The 9,710-nt window shown below is 33.8% G+C and overlaps 1 long non-coding RNA gene across 3 annotated transcripts; it reads right to left on the bottom strand.

The window, feature by feature from the left end:
• Positions 1–1,580: 1,580 nt before the first annotated feature.
• On the bottom strand, positions 1,581–9,425 carry LOC137811029 (uncharacterized). Of its 3 annotated transcripts, XR_011081015.1 has the most exons (6): positions 9,247–9,425; positions 8,993–9,147; positions 3,351–3,475; positions 2,826–2,898; positions 2,183–2,553; positions 1,585–2,047 (listed from the first exon to the last, which is right to left on the bottom strand). It is a non-coding gene; the product is annotated as an uncharacterized lncRNA (long non-coding RNA). The 3 variants fall into 3 exon arrangements; XR_011081016.1 differs by having other exon boundaries at positions 1,581–2,553; positions 9,007–9,147; XR_011081014.1 differs by having other exon boundaries at positions 1,584–2,553.
• Positions 9,426–9,710: the final 285 nt, after the last annotated feature.

The following is a 9,710-nucleotide window of genomic DNA, read 5'->3' as shown; positions in this document are numbered from 1 at the left end:
AAAAAAATTATATAAATATATACGAAATTATATTTTTCAATGTTATAATTTAATCAAACAACAAATAAATATAAACAAACAAAATAAACAATTAAATAAAATTAATGAACTATCATAACAAATATAACTATATACAAATATTCAAATTTCAAATATTTATGTCAAATGTATAAAAAAACCTAAAAATTAAAAATATTAATTTAAAATAACAAATTCTATTTTTTATAAACAATTAAAATTTCAATAAATAATAAATTTCTACATTTATTATTAAAAAATCATTCTTCTTCTCTAAACTTTTACTGTTTTTTTTAATTACTACAACATTTTCTATAATGTTTTTAATTATAACATTAATAAATAATGTTAAATCTAAAAAAATTAAAACCCTAAAAATTATAATTTTTTATTTCCATTCTGTCACAATTTTATTTTTAAATAAATAATTATATTTTTCATAAACAATTCAATTTTCAAAAAATAATAACTTTCTACATTTATTATTAAAAAATCAAATTTCTTCTCTAAACTCTACTGCTTTTTTTAATTACTACATCATTTTTTATAATGTTTTTAATTATAACATTAATAAATAATGTTAAATCTAAAAAAATTAAAACTCTAAACATTATAATTTTTTATTTCCATTCTGTCACAATTTTATTTTTAAATAAATAATTATATTTTTCATAAACAATTCAATTTTCACAAAATAATAACTTTCTACATTTATTATTAAAAAATCAAATTTCTTGTCTAAACTTTTACTGCTTTTTAATTACTACAAATTTTTTATAATATTTTTAATTATAACATTAACAATTTATGTTAAATCTAAAAAAACCGTACAAATTACAAATATTTATTTCCATTATGTAAATATATTCATTTTAAATAAATAAATATATTTTTTGCTAAACAATTAAATGTTAAAAAGATAATAACTATCAACATTTATTACTATAAATTGAAATTTCTTATCTAAACTTTTTCTGCTTTCTTTAGTTACTAAAACATTTATTTTCATTTTGTAATTTATAAGATTAATAATTTATATCGAATGTAAAAATAAAAACCCTACACATTAGAAATTTCTATTTCTAAAAGTATTTTTTTTAAATAAATAAATATTTTTATTATAAACAACTAAATCTTATAAAAAAAATTAGTATCAACACATATTATTTAAAATTAAAAAATTCTCCACAAAATTAAAATCTTCAAAAATACAATAATAAATGACATAAACAACTTAACCGGCAAAATTAATTTACTAACTTATTAACATATATCACTACTATAAACCCTAAACAAATTTAATTACAAAACCATAATCATCAAAAAATAATATAAATGTCAACCATAAATTTAAACAAAAAAATACAAATAAAAAAAAACATAACACCAACAGAGGAAGATCAATTCAACTAAGGATGAAGAACACCATCACAAGAAGAGACTACAAAGTTGTGTCTGAAAAAAAAATTATTTAAGCAACACAAAAATTAAAATTTTGGAAAATACTTTAACATAACCATTAAGCAATGCATTATAAAAATAGGATAATCGGTTATCCAAGCATTTTAGACACACATAATCGATTATTTATACACCTAAAAAAACCACATAATCTACTATTGTATTACATAATCGATTACCCTACGTTTTACACATATGGCATAATCGATTATGTTCCAAAAACAAAGACCAGATAATCGATTATGCAACTAAAATAATCAATTATCCACTATCTTTTACACCATAATAGATTATTCACTCCCTCCTTTTTCACTTATAATCAATTATATGAAAATAAAAACCAAGGCAATGCTTACCTCAGATCAAAGAACCACTGCGAAAGTCACTCCCTACTACTATGATGCCTCAAGAAGCTCTCCAAGCCCATTTTACTTTGAGTTTCTTTCACTGAATTATGAAGTTTCAATGCACTGGTTTTATATACAACTCAAATAACAATTAATAGGCAACCAGCTACTTCAACCGTTGCATTCATGTCATTCAAATGCACTGTTTGGTCAAAGGATTCCTGAACCAAAGTCAAGAATCTAATGTCATGCGTAAACAGTGCAAAAGTGCATGGCAGTGGCAGTTTTGTCGTTGCATGAAGGCACCCATGTGAAGAAGAAATGAAAAAAAGAAGGGTACATTGGTAACTACTCACCTCTAGCGTGACTTTCCTTCCCTACTCTCTCCTTTTCTCTTCATTCCTCACAAGAACCACTTACCCCTCTACTTTCTCACCATCTCCTCCCTCACCTGCATGCACCTACGGAACCAAACGGGGGTTGCACTAGGACCTCCGTCGTCGACTACAGTGCACCCCAGAAGCAAATACTGGCTTAAGAATTTTGTTAATGCATTTGCAAGTTGATCCTTAGATCCAAAAAAAACTCGGGAAAAATTCCTATGTGTTTAGAATGTAGTTCTATTTACATTGAATTGAAACAGCAAATCAAAACTCAGTATATCTCCATTTGATCAAATTGATCGACGGTGTTGGATCCCCCATCCTCTTTTTGCGCGGGCTAAATACTGCAAGATTACAAAAAGATGAAAAAAAAAACAATAAATACCATAAAGATTACAATAAAGATGGAAAAAAAACAATAAAAACTAACTATTACACTTACGTTTACGGTTGAGTCTACAATAAACTCTTCCTTGATTTTAAAAATAAGTTCACGGTGGAGCATGTTTGAAATTTGAAGATTCTCTCTCAAATCGTGTTAATGTAATTTCCATATCTTGAGTCAATGAAGACTTTGACTTTGAAGATAACATAAATGTATATTAAAACAACTTACCCAAGAAAGCTCATCTTTACGTTCGTACATGAAAGCCTTCAAGACAGCCAAATATGCTCTTTTTTTTTCGAATCTGACATTCCATGGTTGACAAAAATAAATTATTTGTTCCTCAAACATTTTATATAGATTTTTTGCGTATTATAACATATTAATGATTTAAAAACCTATTTAAATACTCTTTTGCATTTTTTCCTTGTCCTGTGTGTTATATTATGATTTATTATTAGGTCTAATGAGCAAGTCCAACATGAATTGAATGTGCGAGACAGAGGATTATGGTATGGTTGACTTGTAGTGTAAGTAGAGATCTTAAATTGTATGTGAATAAGAGGATTATGCCATGATTCCTCTGCAGTCATTATTTATGTCCGTAAAACCTTCACCATAGCCCTTGGATACCTTTCCCATCATACACCATATAATAATCATAACTTTCTATAACAATTAGTTTATTAAATTTCATAAACTAAGATCCAAGACAATGTGATATTCAATAAATGTACTGTATTTATGCACCCTTACCTTCAAAACTCACGTAAGAGAATTTTACATTGAATTGAAACAGAAATCAAAACTCAATCTCCATGTGATCAAATTCATCAGCATTATTGGATCCCTCCCACATCTTCTCCTGCGCGGGCTAAATACTGCAAAAATAAAAAAAAATGGAAAAAAACAATAAAGAAAAAAATGAAGAGCAAAAATATTACAGTAAAGATGAAAGAAAACAATAAAAACTATTACACGGAACAAATAATTTATTTTCGTCGACTATGAAAGGTCAAAGTCAGATTCTGAAAGAAAAGGCGTACCTGACTGTCTTGAAGGCATTCATGCACGAGACGAGCTTCTTTATTTGGTAAGTCGTTTTGATATTTATTTTTATTTTATGTTATCTTTTGAATAAAATTCTTCATACTTAGGATATGAAAATTATAACGGTGGAAAAAGTTTGAAATCTGTAGATTCCTCCAATTTCATTAAAATAATTTTCATATCCGTATGAAGACTTTAACTCAAAAAATAACATAAAATAAAGAAAATAATATTAAAAGACTTAGTAAAGGAAGATGCAATCGTGCAAGAATGTCTTCAAAATAATCAATCGCGCATGAATGTCTTCAAGACAACCAAATACATCTTTTCTTTCAAAATCTGACCTTAACCTTCCATAATCTACGAAAATGAATTATTTGTTCCTGTCTAACATTATATATAGATTTTTAAAATAATTAAATTTAAATGAACGATATCTAAAATCTGTTGAAGTTTGACTAATTCAAAAGTCTAAAGTGAGAATAAACTAGTGGTTAGTATGTTGTGGATACCACTATAAATAGAGATTTTGTGTGTAAGCATGGAGATATTCAAATAATAGAAAGTTTCATTTCTCTCCCAGTTTTGTATTCTTCTGCTTCAGTTTGTTTAGCATTCTTTTTCATTTCTTTTCTCCAACAAACTGGTATCAGAGCGTAGTTCAGATTCAAGGGTGTTCTTGTGGGTTGATCTACAATGGGACACACCAGCGCAACCTTACAGTCGAACCTTCTTGTTCTTGATGGCAAGAACTGGAATCGATGGAGTATCCAGATGAAAGCCATTTTCGGCTTTCAAGAAATCACGGAGATTGTTGAAAATGGCTACCCAGAACTTGCTACAGATGCAACAGAAGCACAGAGGGTGGCACACAAGGAAAACAAAAAGAAAGACTGCAAAGCCATGTGTCTTCTTCATCAGAGTGTCGACGATGCACACTTTGAGAAGATTGCAGAAGCAAAGACGTCACAGAAGGCATGGCAGATTCTGGAGAAATGTCATCAAGGAGCAGATCAATTGAAGAAGGTGCGTCTCCAAACTATGAGACGCCAGTATGAGTTGATGCAAATGGAGTCAAATGAAAAAATTGCTCAATTCTTTAATCGAATCCTCACTCTCACCAATGCTATGAAGGCATGTGGTGAAACGATGACTGATCAAGCGATTGTTGAGAAGGTATTACGGACCCTAACCCCTAACTTTGACCACATTGTTGTGGCCATTGAAGAATCCAGGAAACTTGAAGAACTGAAGGTTGAAGATCTTCAAGGCTCCCTCGAGGCACATGAGCAGAGGCTCATTGAAAGATCCACTGAGAAACCTGTAGAACAGGTTCTGCAAGCCCAAACTTTGAGGAAAGGAGGCTACGATGGCAGGGGTGGATTTAGAAACCGAGGAAAGGGGAAAGATTACAGAGGAAAGGGCAGAAGTTCTCATCAAGAACAAGAGAAGTCTGATCAAGATCAAACAGAAACCTCCTCAAGGAGGGGAGGATCCAATTGGAAAGGAGGTAAGAAGAAAATAGATAGAAAGAGAATCAAATGTTTCAATTGCAATAAAATTGGACATTTTTCTTCTGAATGTCAAGCTCCCCCAAGCCAGTTTGATCATCGCAGGAAACAGCATGATGAAGCTCATATGGCAAAAGAAGAAATGAAAGATAACAGGGATGAAAGTCCTGTTCTGCTAATGGTGACAACGGTGCAGGAAGATTTGTGCCCGTCCGTTTCGGACCCGTCCGTTTTGTCTGCGTCTGTAATGTTGCAGACGACAAATACTCAAAAAATTTGCAGTGAGGAAGTTTGGTATGCAGACTCTGGCTGTTCTAATCACATGACAGGCCATAGAGATTGGCTCATAAACTTTGATTCAAGTAAGAAAAGAAAAGTAAAGTTTGTTGATGATAGAATGATTCAAGCCGAAGGCATTGGAGATGTGATAATCAAGAGGAAGGATGGTGGGAATGCGTTGCTGTATGATGTGCTCTTTGTGCCTACCATGAGTAGCAATCTAATCAGCTTGGGACAACTATTGGAGAAAGGTTTCTCAATAGCCATGAAGCACGGATTCTTGGAAGTCCTTGATGCTGAAGAAAAGAAAATCATGAAGGCACCGCTTGCATCAAACAGAACTTTCCAGGTACACCTTAATGCTGTTGAAACTCAATGCCTTAACTCCGAAATTCTATCTGATGATACTTGGTTGTGGCACATGAGGCTTGGTCATCTTAACTTCAAAGATCTTAGCCTCATGAAGTCCAAAGAAATGGTTCTTGGGCTTCCGTCTGTACACGTGCCTAAGAAAGTTTGTGATAGTTGCTTAATCAGTAAACAACCCAGATCATCATTCAGCAATTATACTGCATCGAGAGCCAATAGTTTACTGCATGTGGTATATTCGGATGTGTGTGGTCCACTTGAGGTTCCGTCCTTAGGAGGGAACAAGTATTTTGTGACATTTGTAGATGATTTCAGCAGAAAATTGTGGCTTTATCTTATTAAGGCTAAAAATGAGGTGTTTCCCATTTTCAAATCCTTCAAGTGCTTAGTTGAGAAGCAGTCTGAAAAATCCATCAAAATACTGAGAACAGATGGTGGTGGTGAATTTACTTCCAGAGAATTTGATAATTTTTGCATGGAAAATGGGATTGTGCATGAGATAACAGCACCTTATACTCCTCAACATAATGGGGTGGCTAAGAGAAGAAACATAACCATCCTAAACATGGTTAGGAGTATGCTGAAGAGTAAAAATCTGTCACACGAATTTTGGGGAGAAGCTGCAGCAACTGCAGTTTATGTGTTGAATCATTGTCCTACAAAGAGGCTGGAATTTAAGGTTCCAGAAGAGGTATGGACAGGGAAGAAGCCTTCAATCAGGCACTTCAGAGTTTTTGGTTCACTATGCTATAGGCATATTCCAGATCAAAAGAGAAGGAAGTTGGATGATAAAAGTGAACAAATGATCTTCGTTGGTTACAACTCCACTGGATCCTACAAGCTCTTCAATCCTAAGACACGGCAAGTAGTATTCAGCAGAGACGTGCATTTCATTGAGTCAAGCATGTATCCATCCGATCATAACCCAATGTTGCACGCGTCTGATCGTGAGAGATCGCATGCGTCCGGAAGTGGAAGCACGTACCCGTCTGTTCATGACATTATGTCTCCGTCCGATGCACCAGAGTCAGAGTCAAGAAGTTTGTTACCGTCCCGATAGAGACGAACCCAACACTGAGTCTCAAGGTGCAAATTCACCTGAGAGATGTATTCAAACAAGACCCATCAGATCCAGAACTCTACCAGCAAGACTCAGAGATTGCGAAATTACATTCGATGATGCTGTCACTAACGAAGGAGAATTACTCCAGCACATTGCACTTCTTGCAAATGCAGAACCTGTCAGTATTGATGAAGCTTTAAAAAGCAAAATATGGAAGGAGGCTATGCATGAAGAATTGAAGTCGATAAAGAAGAATGAAACTTGGGAGTTGGTGAAACTTCCAGCTAATAAGATGCCTATCGATGTAAAATGGGTATTCAAAACTAAGTTGAATCCAGATGGAACTATTGCCAAATACAAGGCAAGACTAGTGGCAAGAGGATTTATGCAAACAGAAGGGATTGATTTCTCTGAAGTGTTTGCACCAGTCGCAAGACTGGAAACTGTTAGACTGGTTGTTGCTATTGCTACTTTGAAAAACTGGAATATGTGGCAGCTGGATGTTAAATCAGCATTCCTAAATGGACCTCTTGAAGAAGAAGTCTATGTTACTCAACCTCCAGGTTTTGTTATAGAAGGAAGTGAAGACAAGGTCTACAGACTGAGAAAAGCTTTGTATGGCTTAAGGCAAGCACCAAGAGCTTGGAATAAAAGGATTAATACTTTCCTTTCAAGTTCAGGCTTCAAGAAATGTAATGTAGAGCATGGTGTGTACATTAAAGCAATGGGTGGTGGAGGTATTCTATTCATTTGCCTTTATGTAGACGACCTGCTCATAACTGGCAGTAATACAAGAGATATTGAAGCTGTGAAGCAGTGCTTGAAGTCTGAATTTGAGATGACTGATTTAGGAAGGTTGTCATACTTCCTTGGCATTGAGTTCAAACAAGTTGATGGTGGACTGTTTATGCACCAAAAGAAATACATTCATGATGTATTAAAGAAATTCAATATGCTGGAATGCAATACTGCAGAGACGCCTGCAGAAGCAAATCTGAAACTTGATAATGGTGAACAGGAATCAGCAGTGGATGGTACTTTGTTTAGACAGATGATTGGTTGTTTGAGGTTTATTTGTCATACAAGGCCAGAGATTTCATACAGCGTTGGCTTGGTAAGTCGATTTATGAGTAATCCGAAGAAGTCGCATTTCATGGCAGCTAAACGTATTCTAAGATATTTGTGCGGCACACTTGATTTTGGAGTGCTTTACTCAAATCATTCAGAGAAAGTTGGGTTACAACTTGTAGCCTATTCTGACTCTGATTGGTGTGGGGATTTATTGGAGAGAAAGAGCACTATGGGTTATGTGTTTTTACTCTCTGGTTCTCCAATCTCATGGTGTTCCAAGAAGCAGGCTGTTATAGCCTTATCAACCTGTGAAGCAGAGTATATTGCTGCATGTCATGCTGCGTGCCAAGCTTTGTGGTTAGAATCGTTACTAGAAGAACTTAAGGTTGGCTTTGATGGCTATGTTGACTTGTTGATAGATAACAAATCTGCTATCAATTTAGCTAAGAATCCGGTTGCACATGGAAGGAGCAAGCACATAGAAACGAAGTATCACTTTCTGAGAGATCAAGTTGGAAAAGGGAAGATCAGACTGAAGCATTGCAAAACAGATTTACAAATTGCAAATATAATGACTAAGTCATTAAGAGCTGATAGATTCAGAGAGCTTAGAAGACTACTGAATGTTGTTTGTCTTTAAATGTTTTTTTTGTAGAATTTGAATTAGGGGAGAGTGTTGAAGTTTGACTAATTCAAAAGTCTAAAGTGAGAATAAACTAGTGGTTAGTATGTTGTGGATACCACTATAAATAGAGATTTTGTGTGTAAGCATGGAGATATTCAAATAATAGAAAGTTTCATTTCTCTCCCAGTTTTGTATTCTTCTGCTTCAGTTTGTTTAGCATTCTTTTTCATTTCTTTTCTCCAACAAAATCTTGGTTTTCTATCATAATTCCCAGAGTTTGATCGAACATCTGTCAAAGTGACGCCCAATCTTGTTTGTGCTGTAATATGTTGAGATATTTTGCAAAACCCTAAACATAAAATGTTACTGTTACAAGTACACATTCCGCTTTGGAAAACGAAGGAACTAAGGAGGTGGAGTTTCTACTCACAGACGGTTTCTGACCGTTTTGTTATGGCGACAGAGACGTTGACGTCGACTTTCACGGCTCGAAGTCGGTGATGTTCCAACTCCAGCGGTTACTCTGCTCCGCCATTGTCGTTGCCGCGAAACCCTCTCAGGTTTCCACTCCCTCTCCTTCGAAATCTACAGAAAAATGGCACGGAGTAATTATAATTAATATCATATAATTAGTACTGTTATTGTTCTAAAAAGTGGAAAAAAATACGAAAAGAAAACACTGACTGAATGGACATAGCTTTTTGGTTTGCATCACCATCATTACAGTACGGTACCGGTACCGTTAACCTTGACGTCAACATAATTGCCGATGTGGTATGTTCGGAGGTAAGTGGTGAGGGCGATGGTTCCCTTCTTCTTGAAGGGGAGAGAAAAGGAATCTCTGGTGCATTATTTCAAACCGATTAAAAATGTACATAAAGAGAATTACTGATATAATGGTACCGTAACTTTTTTTTTCTTAAATCTTTCTCCTCATAAGACAAAGATCAAATTTTGTGGATTGGACTTAATTGAGTTCCAACGCCAAGTTTTAATCTAATTTGCTAATATTATTTTTTATAACATTATTTTCAATAAAAAAATTATATTTTAATTTTATCTTTATTTATGTTAGTTGCATTGTATGTGTCTTTTTTTGAATATGTATTTTAAAAAAAGTTTCCAAATTTCATGACAAACAATATTTT

This window comes from Phaseolus vulgaris, chromosome 2, assembly GCF_000499845.2.
Source record: "Phaseolus vulgaris cultivar G19833 chromosome 2, P. vulgaris v2.0, whole genome shotgun sequence".
Classification (NCBI taxonomy): Eukaryota; Viridiplantae; Streptophyta; class Magnoliopsida; order Fabales; family Fabaceae; genus Phaseolus; species Phaseolus vulgaris.
Note: the sequence above shows the minus strand (reverse complement) of the source record. Positions and strands in the feature narration are given on the sequence as shown.